Source organism: Nestor notabilis, unplaced genomic scaffold, assembly GCF_000696875.1.
Source record: "Nestor notabilis isolate BGI_N333 unplaced genomic scaffold, ASM69687v1 scaffold5978, whole genome shotgun sequence".
In the NCBI taxonomy this organism is placed as follows: Eukaryota; Metazoa; Chordata; class Aves; order Psittaciformes; family Psittacidae; genus Nestor; species Nestor notabilis.
The window spans coordinates 45,546-64,676 of NW_009940602.1; the positions used below are offsets into that span (position 1 = coordinate 45,546).

The window sequence follows — 19,131 nt, forward strand, 5'->3', positions numbered from 1 at the left end:
CATTGCAGGCTGATGATTTTGTGTGTGGGAACTGAAATACTTCTCATACACCTAATTCAGGGTACCATCCCTTAGCTTTTGGCAGGTATTCCTATTCCAGGAGCTATAATGTTAGAGAGTAAAAATGTTGGAGTAAATAATTCTTTTCCTTTTTTCCACTGACAAAAATTAGTGAACTGCAAATTGATTTGCATATAGTAATGGTAGCTGGCTGGTTTATGTGATTTTACAACAGAGTAGTTGTAGTAGTATTAGTGTGTGCAGGTGGTTGTGGATAGTAGTTTCCTATTTGCACAGTGCATCTTCTTTAGCCATCATATCACAAAAATTGTTTTCATAAACTGTGGATTTCTGTTCTTGACAAGGATTGATGGGCTAACTGTTACCATCATGGTGTGCTGCATTATTTATACACAGCAGCTGAGTTCCTTTTTTCAGGTTGTCCTTTGCTGTCAAGTGAAGTGCTGTCAAGCGCTGTCAGGTACTGCACTCTTCAGTCAAAAATCACCTAACATTTTGTGGGGTTTTATAAGATCAAAAAAGTATGCTATACAGAAGTATAAAGTTTGACGAAGAGTGGTTTTACGATTTTTTCCCTCCTCCCCACCATTACCTGCCTGTGGAAAAAAAGAATAGTTATACATTCAGTAGTTTGTTGAAAAGGATGTGGCATAGGAGTAGTTATGTGAAGGTACGTCATGCAGCAGGACGGACGTACAGAAAAGTTCATCTCCAAGTGCTTTTAATAAAAGTTCAAGTTCACTGATTGAATTATTCACCATGGACAAAAGCTGTCATAGCCTTGAAAAAAAGCCTAATTGTTTCTAGAAAATCAATATCTCACCATTTTAGTTGAATTTTTGTATGTATTTTTTTCTGAGTTTGGAGAAGTACATGGGGTTCTTTCTTAATTAGATTTTGAGTATGCATGCATCTTCAGTGATGGGCAATGCGCTCAAATGGTTATTTTCCTTAAGAATGTTCTGAAGAAAATAAAGACATGAGGAAAAACAAAAATAAAAAAATCACCCAAATGCAGTATTCTCTAATCATGTAAATCTTTTGTCTGCTCCTCAATACAGTATGGACTGAGATAATGTGGGTTACATTTCTACCTTAACTCTTCCATGTATGATGTCATGCAAAAAGGAGGAAATACGTATGCATGTATATATACATATATACTTTATATATATATGTAAAATAAGATATATATATATATGTAGATAGGTAGATAGATAGTTACAGATATAGATATAGATAAAACATCAAAATATGAGGTAAATGCAAAGAGATCATGAGTTCTTGCAATTGGGGGGGACCAGCATGTGAGCACACCCTTTGCTGATTCTATTTTACAGATTCTTGCACCAGACCTCAGTAACTTGATACAATGAGATTTTGCTGTCCGAGATTTTGCTGTCCAAGATTTTCCCAAGAATGAAGTAAAAGCAGCAATATTTGTAGTACATGTTTTATATGCAGGCTTGAGATATACTTTAATGTTTGAGTAGCCACATAATGAAAAGTGCAGGGTTAGTCAGAATAGTAAAGAAAACCATGAATTACTGGTTTTGACACTTGCATTCTTACTGGACCCCTTTAAGAACATTTTAATAAAATTACAATATTAATTGTCTTTTGGTGTTGTTTTTTTTTAATAAAGGAGTTCCTCTTACAGTGTTTGTTTAATTTATAGAAATTTCTCAAATTGCACAGTCTGTTGCACAAACAGCCTATCACAAACTACCACTACTGAAAGTCTGCAGCACAGAGCACCATTCTGTAAGAGTTACTGTAAAGGCTGTAGTTCTTTCTTTGTGTTTATTTTACTTTTCCATTCACCATGACTCTAAGCTTAAATTCTAAAACTACTGTTGTGTTTAAAAGTTGTGTCATAAACAGCACTGTGTTTTAATGGTAGCAAATCCCTTAATCAGTTGTGTTAAGACAAAACACACACATCAAACTCACCAGAGTGTGTAACAAATTAGACTTCAATATTTCAACATGAATGGCTTCTTTAGAGGAACAAAATGTAAATTGAGGGAAATATTGTTGATTCAAAGGTGATTTTTTTTTCTCTTGTGCACAATTTCACAGACACTAAGCTGTAAATAAGGGTGATAATATTTTAAGTGAGTTTTACTAACGTAAGTATGCAGATTTGCAGAGCCTGATATCTAGTTGTAAGTAGAATTATTGCTTGCTTATGTCTGTGCAGTTGCTTATATCTCTGACTGCATCATGTGTGCCATCATATTATGGTATTATTTTAATTATTGTTCAAGTTCACAGTATGGAGTTTTCCTCTTTAACCCTCTTTATCATCACATGAACGAAGCAGGCTAGGGGTTTCTTTAGTTTGTTGGTTTTTTGGTTGGTTGGTTTCGGTTGGTGGTTTTTTTGGGGTTTTTTTGGTTTTTTTTGTTTGGTTTTGGGTTTTAGTTTGGTTTTTTTTGTTTGTTTGTTTGGTTTGGTTTGGTTATATTAAATATATACACCAGTGACTGGCGTAGAATTTGGGCCATGGTGGTGGGTCAAAATAGCACTTAGTGCAGCTATTTCCTGAACATGGAAATAAATGACTACTGCTAGAGGACAGCATCTGCTTTATTAGTCACAAACTGTAGGTCAGGTCACGTTAATTCGGACTGAAAAAGCCAACACGAATTCTCAGACAAATGAAAACCACACAGTTTAGTTATAGTAGGAGATTTCAGTTTCTGGAAACAAAATGGTAAACTGGGGTTGGTTCTGCTTGTCAGTCAATACAAAACTTACAAATCAGTATTTTGCCTTTTTACTTAGCTTTTTCTTTCTTCTATTCCACAATTGAAATAAGAACACTGAATCAGGAAACATGTAGCAAAAAACTCCCCTCTCATTTTAATAATACCCGTATGGATTTGCATAAGTGTTCCTGCTCCAGATGCTATGTAATTTGTAAATTTAATGTAAAGTATAGGAATACAGTTGTCAGAGCATTCAGTTAATGGTAGTTGTTCTTCTACAACCAAATGCCTAAGACCCGTGAGGTAAAAAAATCAAGCATCATTTGCTACCCCAAAAAGGCAACAAGCACTGAAAATGAGAAGTCTTGACTTACTTAGATTCAATTACGAAGAGAGATAATGTCTAGTTATTAGACAGATAATGTCTTATGTTGTTGATTCTTTTCAAGTAGCTCAGCCTCTTTGGACAATCTTCAAGACCAAACTGTTTAAACGAAGTATGTAGACACATGACAATTCTTTGTGTTAAATAAAATTAAATAAAAATAACCCAGCAAACTAACCCACAACTAAAGTTTTTTGCAACTGGTGTGCGGAATTCATAAAGGCAGCTTTGTACATCAGTTAAATTTCTTAAGTGATTGTTAGATTGGAATTATCACACCAGGCACTAATCTGAAGTCTGTACACCAGAAAGGCATTTAAAACAATTTGAGGTTCATTACGAATACTGTAGTCAAACAGGTGTTATAATGTCTGACATAAACAAGTGGATATCTGTAACCTTTTACAACTACATGGCAAATGGCTGGCAACTTTTCAATTTAAAAATTACACACACTCAAAAAAAGGTATTTATTTTTTAATATTTACCTACCTGCAGATGTTACTTTAAGTTACATTTGCAAAAATTTTGCAAAACAAAACTGTAATATACAAACTTTCAGTGTTTCTAAAACCAATACTAAGCAATAGAGAGCACAGAGCCATCTTACAAGATGAAGCTTGAGATAAATAAAAATGTAGAGAAATATGTATTTAATTAGCTGAGGAAAAAAAATATTAAATTGAAATTAACCAAAGCCTAGGACATTCTTTAGGATTGCTTCCAGTTATTCTGTTGGGGACATGATGCAATCCTGTATTTCTTTGTATTTATAGAACTGTGATAGGGTGAGGTTCTTTAAGGGTGTTAAAAACTGAGGAATTGCAAGAACTGAACAGACACTCTTCTATTTGGTATCTCCTCCTGAAGGCTGTTTCAAATAATAGCGGATAGGAAGTCACAATAATGTGTAGTACGTGCTAGTAATGCTCAGACATGTTCAATTTTTGACTATATGAAGCAGCCCTCTGGTGCATCTTTCATAGTTGCCTCTTTCTGCTGTTGATTACCTTGACACTAATTAACTGAATAGGGTGAAATCAGTGAAAAGCAATTGAAAGATGAGCAAAATCTGCTTGTTTAGGCAGGCTGATGTGACCCACTGTACCAGTGCTTGCCCTGTGTTGCAGGGAGTTTTGAAGCATAGCTAGTTCATAGCATAGTTTTGAAGTGAAGCATGGCTCTGTTTCTAACTATTAGTTGTGATTCTGCAATCAAAATGAGTTATGGGAGACTTTAATATACTTCCTTGGGACATGAAGGAGACTGTCAGGGAGCACTGGAGGGACTGTGACCACTCAAGTCCTTCAGTCTCCATCCCTGCCATGGAGTTGGTGGGTCACAAGTCATAGTGGAAGCTTCCCTGGGGCACTGTGTGAACATACAGCAGCTCTGGTTAAATGGTTCCAGATCAAATATCGTTGACTGGATTAAAATAAAATTGCTCAAGAGACTTTAGTGGCTTTACTCTGTACTGTCAGACTTCATCCTGGGATCACACATATTTGGTCTTTGTGTGAATTACATAAAGCCAACATAGAAGCACACTGCTGGCCTGAATCCATGCTCTGTGTTCATCAGAAATATGGCTGCATGCCAATGCCTGGTCTGGATCATATCTGTGCCATTGAGTGATTTAAGTGTGTAAGTCTGGAGTGCATGATGATGTAACCACAGCCACAGTTGTCTGTTTACAAGCTAGGTGATAAGTCAATAGCCTGAACTGAAACCACCATTCAGTTTTATCAAATCCTGGGGAAATTCTTTCCCAAGTATATATCCTGAATTATTTCAAATAAGAGAAAACAAAAAATTATTTTTTGTTAAATTTTACTTTTCAAGTAAATAGCTGTTGGTGTATCTGAGAGTTTCACATTTTATGAAGTAAAAGTCTAGGGGAAGATGATTACACAGAGGTGCGCTGTTTAAATACAAAATGGAATTAGTCAAAAGGTATTCAAAAGACATACAGCTAGTCGTTCCTTTCTGTTCTTGGTTATCAGCCATTTGCCATGCTTGTAGCTTGTGCATAACTTTTTGAGAGTTTTGTAAAGAAATCTCTTTTCTTTCTTTCACTCCACAGGGGATGCTTGTGACTCCAACCCATGCAAAAATGGTGGCATCTGTCTGTCAGGGCTGAATGATGACTTCTACTCATGCGAGTGTCCTGAAGGCTTTTCAGACCCCAATTGTTCTAATGTTGTGGAGGTTGGTAAGTGCAAACTTCAAATGCTGAAATAATTGTTTAAGTATCCTGATAGTCTGTAGATGGCCAACCAGTGACCATGTTTACAACGTTCCGTGTAGTGCTGTGGTCATTGCATTGTTCATTATTGGTTTCTTAACCTTATCTCTCTGTCACAGTTATCTGTGTCATAATTAACAGTTAAAACAGTATCTGACAAGTGTGCCTGCAGAACAGAATCACACAGAAGAGTTCAGTGCTGTACTTCACAAAGAGAAAAAAAGATCATAGTAGTGACTTAAAATTACCAACATTTCTCAAAGATCAGTGTAATCGTATATTTCTATATATCTTTCAGCTGATCAGTGACCATTTAAACCTTGGTTTCTGATAGTTGTATCCTGAGGTTCAGTCTAAAGAGTAATTACTTAAACAAGTGAAATTACAGAAACAGTATAGGAGAAACCAGAATAACACATAGTAGTCACTTCTTTGAATTTTAAAACAAATACCCAGATGGAGGTTGCAATTAATCATTATATGAGTACACAGAGTGCAAGTCAAATGTACTGAAGTTTTGTGACGTGCATTTGGCTCAGGGTAAACGTAAATATAAGTGGCAGATTCAAAAGTTTAGGTCAGATCAAGCCTCGATTTTAGGAAAACTTAAGGATAAAATCAAAGTGCAAAGGAAAAGCTGATAGCTCATTGAGTCACAGGCCATCCCACTGTTTTTGATGGAGCAGGAGAGCTACAAGTTGCCCAAGCTCTTACATTATCCCGAAGAAGGTATAAATGTATGCATGGTAAAGCAAAACAATAAATAGACATTACTGCTGAAATAGATACATTTTCTCTCTCTTCCTTGGAATTGTGGGAGTTAGAATAGGAAGGGAAAAGATACAGAAAAGCACTGACTTGGGGAAGAGATGGCAGTGCCTTTTATTCTGTTTGATCAGGAAAATACACAAAAGTGGAGGTTCTGTGACAGTATCTCTTATCTGAAGGCTCTGCCTGCATTTCTTCTGCTGACAGCCGAAGTACTTGAAAGCACTATAACCCTCCACGTATTTCATATCGTACATCCGTGTCTGTGATTCATCAGCCTGGGTTACACTGAAAACCTTCAGCTTGTGACAGCTGAGTAGTGCTCACATGTTTTGTTTCTGCTGACTGTACTGCAAGGACACCAAACTCAGGCAGAGGGGCAACACCAGTGGCCTTGCTGCTGCAGATGTCTCATTGAAACTGTCACAGCCTAAATCTGCATGCTTTTCAGGTTTTGATAAATAAATAAAGGCTACACAGGCACAACCTGAAAATGCTGTTCTGAAGGCTAAGTCTATTTCTCTGTCATGTGATAAGATGAGCAGAACTTAGTCCAGGAACCTAAGGTTGGTTTGTTTTCCATTTTTCCTTCCTGAAGATGATGCTGACGTTATTCTGGGAGTGAATGCTAAGTCTCCACAATGCAGTTTTAAGGGAATTTAGATTTAATTTTATTTTGCTGATTATAACTTTAATGCAGACAAATGAACTATTTCCTGTGCCAGAGTGCCCAACAACGTGACAGACACCAACTGTCTTTGTGCTGTCATTGTTTCCTGGCTGTAAAATGTCATAGCAGCTGGTTATTACTTAACATGGGAGTTGCCCAAGAAACTGCTTGTTCCCTTGGTGCAGCCACCCAAGAAGCTGGAAGACTGCCTCAGGATCCTGTTTTCCATCCCTTTCTCTACTGTGTTTATGCATGGTTGAAGGGTCTGAATTACCCTACGGCTATATGCTACCCTTAAATGGAATAAACTTTATGCGCATTTCACATTCATTAGTGCCTCTGAAGTAGTCCAGGTGCTGGTGAGACTTGCTGACATTGCTGCTAAGCTGTTTGGCATGAATATTATACAATTAATTGCAATTATAATTGAATGTTATATTATTATTTAATTCTGTATTATGTTAGCTTTGTTATTCAGTGTCTCTGTCCTGGACTTCTTGGTTCTATATAGCTTTGAAGAGCTAAGTGTTAAAAATAGATCTGTCACCACTTTTTTCTTTTTTTTGAAAACTTTATTTTTAATTGTGTTTAAAAACATGTAAACCACAACTATTTTATTTTTAAAATTGCTCGTAGATTGTTAGTGCCCTTAAGAGAGTTCCTTGTATTACATAATTTTTGTATGTATGCCATTATCTTTGCCAAATATTAAAGTAGAGATCTGTATGTTATTTCTGACTCTTCTTAGGAAATTAAGAGTTGCAGAACTTTTTAAACTTTTAAAATATACCAATCATTGAGAATTATTGCTAAGGTTCAGAAGTTAATAACTCTTCTGTTTTGCTAGAAATGGGATGGTAGCTTTACAGACTTGCTTTCTTGTTCCTTTAGTTTCTTGGCTAATGTAGAGTACTTTGAAGTTTTTGAAGAGACCAAACAATCTAATTTCTCGTAAAATTTAGGCTTAAGAAATAATGTTCTTAAAGCAATGCTCCTGTTTGTGTTCCTGTTTTATAGAATATGGTGTGCTCCTGGATTTTTATGCAGAAGGATGTGACTCAACAGTATGGAAACAGCTCACTAAAATAAAAATGCCAGAAGGAAGCTGATTCTGTAGCTGAAAAGGCAAATTGGTCTTTAATGAGATGATAATTCTGGCGTCCTAGGAGATTCAGATTAGAAGATTTTGGACTTCTTAGCCAAAAACAATCAGGTGGAAAACCTGGTGGTGTTCAGGTTAATGCAAGTTCTAAATGCATTGCAGTTCCACAGTAAAATAAAGAAAAATTAAAAGACAAATATTGAAACCCAGAGACAGATGGACATTACTGTTGTTTCTTTTCCCCTCTAAGTTATTTTCCAGATGTTTTTTCAAAACTATTTGTATAATTGCTTAAGCAGAGCAAAATTCATCATGATTGGAATTACCTTTTTCTCCCCTGTATGTTTACTTATATTTAAAATAATTTGTTAGGGTTGGGTTTTTTGATACTATAAAGAGATGCAGTAGTTTATAAAGCATTTTCTTTTCTCCAGTAATAAATGTTCTTATGCTCAAATGCGGAAGAGTGCTCAAATGTTTCTCTGAATGGATTTAATCTTTTTAACTGGGAAAAGTTGCTGTTAGTAGCTCAGAAGTTTTTCACTCTGTAACTCTTTGTGATCTGATGCCTTTGTATGTTCATTTTCTTTTTATATAAAATCTCTGTTAAGATATTTACTTAAGGGTGTAAGATCTGATCTTTGCTGTTCAGCATTCCATTCCAGATGGAAAATTCTCTGAAGTGTTAAAAACAGTGTGGAATAATGTATCTGCTCCACTCTCTTACCATTTTCTCTGTGCAATTCCAGAATACTAGATGAACTTGTTAAGATTTTAAACTGGAATATATACAGCTAGCATTGTGTGGAGCAAATATACTTTGTTCTTAAGCATGTCAGAGGCTGAGAACTGTTGGTAGAAGTGGGCACAACTCTTAATGCAGAAGAAATATGCTGGTATACACCACGTGAGATTTTGGTGTTAATTTCTTCAGCACCGACAGAATAAAATTTTACCTGGGTGAGGGGAATAACTGTGTGTTTTAGCTCTTAATTGTTTTGGTTTGTTGTTGGTTTGGGTTCTGTTTTTTATTTGTTGGTGGGTTTTGCAATATAGATGTAATTACAGGATTTTCTAATAAGTTTATGGTTGAAAGTTCTTCCTATTAGGCCACTGAATAAATGCAGGTTATATTACAAGGAGTAAAGAAAACAGAGGAATTACCCAAATCAAAATATCAAGCACCAAAGTTCATTATTGAACTTCCATGAAAATTACCAGTGAAAATAAGAGGAAGAAAAATATCCTTTCAGTTCTCAAAGAAAGACTCCCATTTGATAACCCTTAGGTCTAAGTTAATGAGATGTTGGGGTAATCTGGATAATGAATGAACTGAAATGTTGCTGCTATATCCCAGCTCCCAGCTATGGAGTTATCTGAAGGGTGTCTCACCATCCTTACCTTACGTCAGGTTAAGGTCAGCTTTTTGTTTGGATCTGTTGCTATTTAGCTGGACATGCCTCAGCTGCACCAGCTCATGTCAGCTGTTAATGAGGCTGAAGAACACTGACTGGTTCCTCTCCTCTTCCTTCATTTACCTGGTGAATTATCTGGGATGGTTGTTCTGGGGGGTGAAAAGACACTATGCTCATCTTTACCTGCACCACATCTGTTGGATCTTGGCACAACATGGGGATAATTACTGCCATTTCACTGTAGCACTGGATGTTACTGAGGAGGGGTTTCACACTTCAGCTATTTAATGGCAAGACAAGTTGGGCATCACTTTCCTTTTCAATTTGACCCCAGAATGGATTATAAGAACTTAAGTGAAATGCTGACTGTATGAAGCTGCGAGTTTTTCGTGTTATGTCACAGGTGTACAAGTTTCTCAATTTGGTGATGCTGCAAGATGATTTAGTAATAACTAAGTCACATTTATGATATAATATTAATGATCAAAATGATTAGGGCATGAGATTCCTTGCTAAATTACAGTTGCAGAATTAGTATTTCGGATGTATTACTCAGCTGAACACCTGCTTGAGAATTGCCATTGTACCATGAGTTAGGACAGTCAATTTATTATTTCCTATGTTAAAAAAAAAAAAAAAAGATATTAATATTTTCATCTAGTCCTCTCTGTAATACTAGAATATTAATTTGAGGTACAAACTCTCCTGTCATCCATCCAATCTTCATTTTGAATTACACTCTGGGCTGATTCCACTGTAAACCGGGCAGTTCTGAAGTCTAGGAAAGCATGTACGAGGGCTTGAGTTGGACATGATCTTGATTTTTTTTGTCTCTGAAACTAGAAAGGGCAGTTAGAATTCAAGTTGCATGATTTGGCGGAGCCAGACTTCAGTTTCCTGGGTATTTATGATGTTCAGCTTCTGCATCTCTTCATGAGTAACTAGTGCAAATATGCATAGTTCCACTCTTCTGATCTATGCTTTTGACAAATATCTAATTCAAATATGCATGAATGTATGTAAGGTTTTATTGTTTTTATCAAATGTATGGGTACCAGACACGCATATATAATTTTCTTTGTTTATCTGTACATATGTATATAACTCTGATGTCCTGCACTTACTCTCTCCCTTTTTCCTAACCGACTTATGGGGTAGTCAAAATAGTCTGGGATATTTCAGATTGCCATAGAAGCATTTTCTACATAGAAAATGAGCACAAATGGTCAGACTTCAAATCTGTATGGAGATGCTTCACATACTGGATTTCATGGAATCACAGAATCATAGAGTGGTTCGAGTGAAAGGGGCCTTAAAGCTCATCTAATTCCAATCCCCCTGCCATGGGCAGGAACACTTTCCTCTAGATCAGGTTGCTCCAAGCCCCATCTAACCTGGCCTTGAACATTTAATTGATATACACCTCTTTCCCTCCCTCTGTAGATCAGTGCATCCACGGAAACACATCACACACAACAGAAACATGTGTAACTGCCATCTGGGTAATGCATTTGTTATTCCTTTTTACCTACCAAAAAGAAGTACAGGTTGCAACTATTTATCCTATGTAACATCCCTCGCTCAGGAAGATGGTGTTAGGAGTAATGTGTGTGTTCCAGGGGCAAAGTCCAAAATACTGGATCTTAGGCAGAAGTTCTTCCCTGTAAGGTTGCTGAGGGACTAGCACAGGCTGCCCAGTCCCTGGCAGTGTTCAAGGCCAGGTTGGACACAGGGGCTTGGAGCAACCTGGTCTAGTGGAAGGGATCCCTGCCTGTGTCAGGGGGGTTGGAACTGGATGAGCGGTAAGGTTCCTTCCAACCCAAACCAGTCTGGGATTTTATGATTCTGTGATCTGTATATGCCAGTCTTCTCTCTAAATTCCAGCCAGTTTTGTAGTTCCTCATGACTTTTGAACAGCAATAGCTATTTGGCTTCTGTTGACTATGCTTGCTCAACAGGTCTTTGTTGCTACAGGTGTAGGAAAAACTAGAGACGAACAAAAGACTGCTGCTGTGGTAACTGCCTTAAAGTTGATTTTTCTTCTAAACATATTTAAGAGAGTCTGGTACCTTTTATGTTGTAAATAGAAACAGGACAGAAGTTAAGTTTCTCTTAATTTATGCAGTATCTAAATCAAGTGCTGCCTATGTTGTACGAATTGCTTCACTCTTCCAAGTTTAAATCTGGAAGGAGAAGAATTGGCAGCACAAAGTAGACAAAGCATTAACCAGAATTGAATTAATTCTGCTTAATAAGGAGAGTCTGTGACAAATCGGTAAGTCAGGTAGAGCCATAGTATCTTAGATATTTGCTCTTTTCTTTGCTGTTTCAGAGGATGCCTAGATTTTAACCTAAATTGTGCCACTGCCAATTCAGTAGGTTGTTAGAGGTGTCCTACGGTGTTTGCATCCAGTTAGAAGCTAGTTCATGCAAAATATATTTTTCAAACACAAAAGATTTATGTTTTTTTCCTAGGTGCAGTGTCAGTAATTTCTAGTGTGTGTTTATTAAGCCTTTCAAAGTATGAACAATGGGAAACACGTTGAGGGAGTTAGTGGAGACTATTAACAGAAGAAGAGGTATGAATGGTTTGTTTTGAAAAAAGGATAGAGGCAGTATAGTGACATGCATGTGAAATATGAACAAATAATGCGATAGAATGCCACGTTTTGAAGATAATGACTATATTGAAATTACAAATTCTTTCTTCTTTTATTTTTTTCTTTTCTTTCTGTCTTTTCATTTACTTCTGTAATGCTAGCCTTTAGGAACATTTGCAGACAGTGACCTGGTCTCATTTCAAGCCTATTCTGAAACAGCTCTAGCTTCAAATGCATATTTAAGGCTGAATGAGTTGGCTATGAATCAAACGTTAATGTGCTTTATAAAAACAAACAAACAAACAAAAACCACCCGTTGCAAGACAATTTTTTGTTTGTGGGAGAGGTTCAATCCAGCTGTATGAAAAAGGTGTTGCTATGGACCTCAGGCAACGAGAGCACTGCATATCCAGTGAAAGAAAAGGGAGAATGCAGAGGCTGGGACTAACCAAACTAACCAATTCTCAAATGTTAGAAATCCTACATGCAAATGTTTCTTACCTTCAAGTTTGATTTCACCAAGAAGAAGGGGCATGCACATGTTAAATTGGATTGTTTCAGCTACAGGTTGGGTGGAGAAGTGATTCAAAGCAGCCGTGCAGAGAAGGACTTGGGGGTGTTGGTTGATGAGAAACTGAACATGAGCTGGCTTCAGTGTGCGCTTGCAGCCCAGAAAGCCAACTGCATCCTGGTCTGCATCAAAAGGAGCGTTACCAGCAGGTTGAAGGAGGGGATCCTGCCCCTCTACTCTGCTCTCGTGAGACCTCACTTGGAGCACTGTGTGCATTTCTGGTGTTCTCAACGTAAAAAGGACATGGAGCTGTTGGACCAAGTCCAGAGGAGGGCCATGAGGATGATTAGGGGCTGGAGCACCTCCCGTATGAAGACAGGCTGAGAAAGTTGGGGGTGTTCAGCCTGGAGAAGAGAAGGCTGCGTGGAGACCTCATAGCAGCCTTCCAGTATCTGAAGGGGGCCTACAAGGATGCTGGGGAGGGACTCTTTGTCAGGGACTGCAGCGGTAGGACAAGGGCTAATGGCTTTAAACTTAAACAGGGGAAGTTTAGATTGGATATAAGGAAGAAGTTCTTTACAGTGAAGGTGCTGAGGCACTGGAATAGGTTGCTCAAGGAAGTGGTGAATGTCCATCCCGCCATCTTGGACAGAGCCTTGGGCGACATAGTTTAGTGTGAGGTGTTGCTGCCCAACAAATATTTCATAGAATCATAGAATCACAGCATCATAGAATAGTCAAGGTTGGAAAGGACATTAAGATCATCTAGTTCCAAACCCCCTCCCATGGGCAGCAACACCTCACACTAAACTATGTCGTATTAGTAGGGATTATTAGCTACATAGATATGCCTAATCAAAGGTCCTGAGAAGTTGTTGCAGCCCTATGTTTCTCCATGTGTGAGGTAGAGGACAGTAAGGCTCTGAAATGATACAGAGACATGCCAATGTATTTAAGTACAAATGTACTCTAGCTGAGATAGAGAGAGGTATGTCTTGATTAGAAATTTGTATTACTTTCATCTCTTTCTCAGGTCAACTTTTTAATCATGAGTTACATTATTCATTATGAGCAGTCTAATGAGGCTAGAATTTAGTCGTCTATGATTAATTTTTGCAGATAGGAAAACTGTGTTGTCAGCGTCATTTGATTTATTCAAAAATATGACTGAATGGGCTATAATTTATAAGGGGAACTATAATGGTCATAAAAAGAAAATATTTAATTTCAGCTTCTGCTTTTCCTGGCACAAAATAAGAAACATCTGCAGAAGTCATTAGCTCATAGCTGAACAATACATTAGCTAAGTAAGCAACAAAAGTAAGCAGTAGATTAACTTTGTCCTCACTAGTGGTGTCATTGGGATCAGTCTTAGTTATATTGAAACAACAGAGCCTGATCAATGCAGAATAAACAAAGCAATTAAATATATTAATCCGAACGCAAGTTGTGGATACTTCCAAAATATCATGTTCGTCACTCATGCTCTTACGGTGAAAGAAGGGACCTGGGCACTTTCAAAGAATCAGAAATCCAGAATTAAATAGATTAATTATGTTTCAAGTATTGCAACTGAATGTATGAATTTCCAAAGATCATGAAATAAAGTTTCCTAAAATAAGGAATGTGAATATTAACCTAGCAGGCTGTGAGTCTTGATACCGTTTAGAATTGGGATGTGTTAAGCAATTCTTTCCTGGATATTACAGTTAAATACAGACAGAATTAAATTACACAGTTCTTCTCTGGCCTTGATGAAGTCAAACTGGTAGCAATACTTTTAGAGAAATATCTGACCCTTGTTTAGAAAAATAAGTATTAAAACTGCAATAATTGGCTTAATCAGAATTTAATTAAATGGTGATTTTTTTTTTTATAATTCATTTTGCCACTAAATTTAATTTCATGCTCTGTAACAAACAGTATTGTATCTGTGTTTCTCAGGAGCCATGTGCATACAAAAATAGTCCATTGTAGCTCCACTGTTCTTCTTTGACTTGTCATCCCTGAATCACAGCCCTGTTTTTTGCCTACCATTTACCTTCCTTTGCAAAGTTTTCTTGTCTACTTCAGCTCTGCAGAACTGATTGTCCTGTGAAACATGTGATGTTACCAAATGCTTTTGGCCCACCTAAGGAGAAAGATACATTTTCAGCATTCTGCTGAAATCCCTTATCTTGGTGGCACAGGTACTCCTGGAATCTGCTGGTTGAGTGGGAAAGGAGATAGATAGGGCTTGAGGGTATGACTTAAAAAATTTAGTTTGTTAGTACCTTCATAGTCTTCATTACTGTATTTGCATAGGAAGGAGACAATTTAGCTTTATAAACACATAATTTTTCTCATGTCATTACTCAGAGTGTGGAACATGGAACACAGTGGCCTGTCTGGTGAGAATTAGAGCAGCAAAGAGAGTGTTGTTAGTAGAAAAGCAGAGTGACACATAATGACAACAGCCTACCTGGTGAGAAAAAAGTGATGAAGGGAGCTTGATTAAAAGGAATTATAACAGTCTAGCAAAGCAGCTGTAGTAGCACAAGAGAAGGGAAAGGAACTGCTTCCACAGTTCAAGTGAGACTTCAGGAAAATTGAGTTTTGCTGATTGCTAAATAGCACGTGTAATCTGTAGAACTATGTCATCTGTAGGACTACACATTTACAATATTTGGCAGTACAGAACAATTTGGAGAACCTAAAGAAGGGTCCTCAAACCCTTTGTCAGGGCAGAATGGTGACAGAGAAGCTGAGAATACAGGTGCCATGCTTCAGGGAATGTAGGAAAATGCACTCAGTTTATGGGATCGTAAGATAAACAAAATCATGACACACAATTTGTGTAACTGCACTTACAAAAGAGTGCATTTATTAACTGATGATTTGAGCATATTCCAAAGAACTGAAGAGTATTACAGTACCTTTTTTTTTTTTTTTTTCTTGAGGATTCTTCAATGTTTGGACAGAACAGACCATTAAAAAGTACAGTATGACATCCTATATATTGTGGTGTGTCATCACACACAAATATTATGGCATGAAGTCCAAAGAATCAGACTAAAGCTTTGCATTTCTCAGGAAGCTTTCAAATGTGATAGACACAGAAAGAAGGATGCTTTCAGATTATGGAATTTGACGAGGTGAGAGAAACCCAACTGATACAGTTGGCAGTCTCTCCTCTAATAGTAGCTGGAAATTCCATTGTTTTGATTATGCATATTTCAGGGTAATTCTTTTTCCTGACTATTTACTTGACTGCCATTGTGGTACAATATATAGTTACATCTTCAGCATCAGATTTATTTTTTATATGTAAATAGTGGTCAGGTACTTCCCTGTGTTTCCATCACCCAAGTAACTGAACTTTCTAACTTGTTTTTCTGATTATTTCCAGTGTTTCTTGTTCTGGTAACATTTCTTTGGTATTTTCAAGTCTTTGCTGAAATGTAGACACAAAACCTGGCTACTTTAATCCTAATCTGTTTAAGCAGTGTTGTAAGAAGAATCAAACTAAATTTATTTTTTTAAAGATTTTTTATTTCTTTATATCCAGGAGTCTCATTTACTGTAATATTTACTCCTAATATTAAAAAGGATTGGGTGAGATTGTGGAAAATAGACTGTATGACACATAGTAAAATAATTGTTTCATCAGTGGATAAATACAGATTGCTGATGAGAAAGGATGGAGCAAGGAAAGATACGAATCTGGCATGCAGTCATACAGCAGAATCATTGTCATATAGGCAACTGCAATACAGCAAGCTGTAGAAGGCAGAGTATAGTATCAGTAGTGGTCCTGACTTAAAAGAGGAGGAGGGTGAGGGTGTGTGCATTTGAACAACATGTTTGGTTGGTAATTCAGTGTGATGAGCACACAGAATGGAGCTGAATATAGAAATAGTTTCTTATAGATATTCCAGCAATAATGTTGATGAGTGAAAGGTTAAAAAGTATGAAACCCCGTAGTGTTTTGAAATACACCAGAACTGATCAGCATTTTAGCGTAAGGGATAAGCTGAGGGTTCTGCTTTTTACCCTGGACAACTACAGTAGTTATTTAAAAACAAATACTAATACTGCCTCTTATATAACTTAGTGTGCCTTGAACAAAACTGGATGAGAAACAGAAAGTTCTTCTGGATTGTTCTGACTATCTTCAACACATTTTTGGAAAGTGTGCCCTGAACATGGACCCTGTGTGAGTCCAGATTTATCCTAGGTTAACATAACACCAAGTACAACTGCCGTTATGGCAATAGCATTCTTACTGAACAGATAATGGAAAAAACAACCTATGGTAATGATACGAGTTGATGGCAACCTATAAAGGTAATTTTACTGTAGAGCAGTAGGTGACAGTCTCATACTTGAAAAAGGTGATGCAGCCCATAGGATGTGTATGGGATATCCTTTTGAAAGGCTTATGAGAAACTTGGTCATCCTCACATTTTGTTTAGGAGAGCTGGGAAAAACTTTATATATATGAACAAACTAAACAATTAGTGCCTCTAGCATCATAGGTTGGAAACAAAACCCCAAAGTATATATTCATATGGGATATTCATGGAATAGCATGCTTGAAGGTGTACACAGCATACAGAAAAAAATGAAACAAGGAAGTCTATATCAAGTAAAAAAAAAAAGTAATTGATTTGCAACATTTCTGTCAGCAGTGGTTTTGAAAAGTGATTTGGACTATAAGAATAAAATAAAAACCCCAGCATTCCTATTATCATTACGCAGTGCAGAACAAACTGTATGGAAAACAGACAAGAAGTACCCTTTAAAGGCTTTAAGATGTCTAAGGCAAAAGGACTTTTAAAAGATGACAGAGAGGCAACATGGACAGAAAATGTTTGCTGCTCATGTTCAGTTTACTGTTCAATTGCTATGAATAACATGACTTTACCATTAGCATGTTTCCTCTTTAATGTTATTGAGAAACAAACAACATCTGCAATTCCTTAGTTTTTACCAAGTTGCTCTGTCCACCAAAGTGATTGTCACTTTTTAAGTTGTGTGATAAATTGGGTATCAGACTACCTGAAGGAAAAGAAGGCTCATTAAATTGAGCTGTCTTGAGGAGCACAGAATCTGCCAGTATAACAAAAAAAAAAAAAAAAAAAAAAAAATATCCCTCTCCTGTTATCCAATTGACTACCTTCATCCACCACAACCACACACTTTTGCAAGTATGGACCTTCCCTGGAGTTGTGAGGCCACATGTGGAGTGAAGGTTGAAGTTTTTTGCACTATAATATATTTTGGAAAGCAGCTAGAACCTTATGAAGCTCCTCACTTATTGAGGTGTGCATTTGTCATGGCAAAATTGTAGCAAAATTTACATGAGCACTTTCTGCTGGGAAAGCTTGACCTAATTACAGAGGAATTAATTATCCTGGAGTTGTAAGCTCAGATTTTGTTCTGGCTAGACTAAACTCCATTGATTTCAGTGAAATTTCTGTCTGCAATGTACATGTCTGAATTGTCCCTTATTGATGTGTGGGGCCATTTAAAAAAATTCTCAAAATGCAAGATAGTACAGTAATGGAAGCACAGCCAGTGGAAGGTAATACAGATGTGTATTTGTTTGATTTATTACACATTTATAAAATGGATCTCATGTAAAGACCTTTGTGTGATGCAAAGAAACAGTAGTAAGAAACATAAGTGAAGGAAATTCAGTCAAATATTGACTGTTTGGACTGGAGATAGCAACTGGATGTTTTGATCTATCAGCCGACAGCAGGAAGGCATGTATGTATGTGTATATGTGTGTGTAATTTTTTTACCTTATATAATGTGTCATTTTGTCCTTTTAATACAGAGTCATGGCTAAAATTCACTAGGTTAAAACATGGAATATTTATGAAGCTGAAGAATTTGCTCACCAGATGAATATTTCATGACTGCTATTTTTTTTTTTGTCTGTTTCTTGAATATATCTTGTATTTAGTCATAATAATCTTTGATGTAGAAACTTCTCTTAGAATGCAGTACATAGTGATTAACATAGACTTTAAAATACATGGTTTAACTTAAAATCTAATATTCTAGCAAATTTCCTTAAGAGGTTTGTTTTCTGCTTGGTGAAGTCATCATAAAATTCCTAGCGAAAAAAAAGGAGTTGGAGGGGAAAAAATTTAGTTTTGTTTGACAAAATATGGTGGGATTGGTTTTGGCTTTTAGTTAGGTCAGCGAAGTTATTTCAAGTTTACTTTGTTAATTAGGTACTGATATTAGATAGTGTTTCGTGTTGACATTAGTGATTCTGTGTAAAGTTGAGCAATTGTCAGCACATCAGAGCTGCATCTGTTAGCACTATAGGCATTTAGACTGCCCATCTTTAAAACCTGAACTTTTGTTTGTGTAATATTAGCTGGAAAATGCCATGGGGGCCATGCAAATGATTCATGAATGTGAGTTAAATTCAGAAGGAATATTTTACTTTGAAAACTAACACCTATATATGTGACCTAAAAACTAATAGAAAAAGGTTTGACCTAAAAACTTACGAAAATAATAATGAAAATATATTAATGAATTTAGTTTATTTTTGTGAAACCATGTTTATTGATATCTCTTTTTTAAATTTTTAAAAAATATTCTGCATGTTTTAGAATTGTTGGGTTTTTATGTTTGTCTTTTAAAAGGGTTGAAATTAAGATGAGATATTGCACTAGAAATGTGAAAGTTTTAGGAT

General features: G+C 36.6%; 1 long non-coding RNA gene across 1 annotated transcript in view; it reads left to right on the forward strand.

The window, feature by feature from the left end:
• The first annotated feature begins 5,195 nt into the window (after window positions 1-5,195).
• Window positions 5,196-19,131, forward strand: part of LOC104410310 — a 68,895-nt gene continuing 54,959 nt past the window's right edge. The window contains exon 1 of the long non-coding RNA XR_719945.1: window positions 5,196-5,332. This is a non-coding gene — a long non-coding RNA (uncharacterized LOC104410310). The remainder of the gene's footprint in view (window positions 5,333-19,131) is intronic.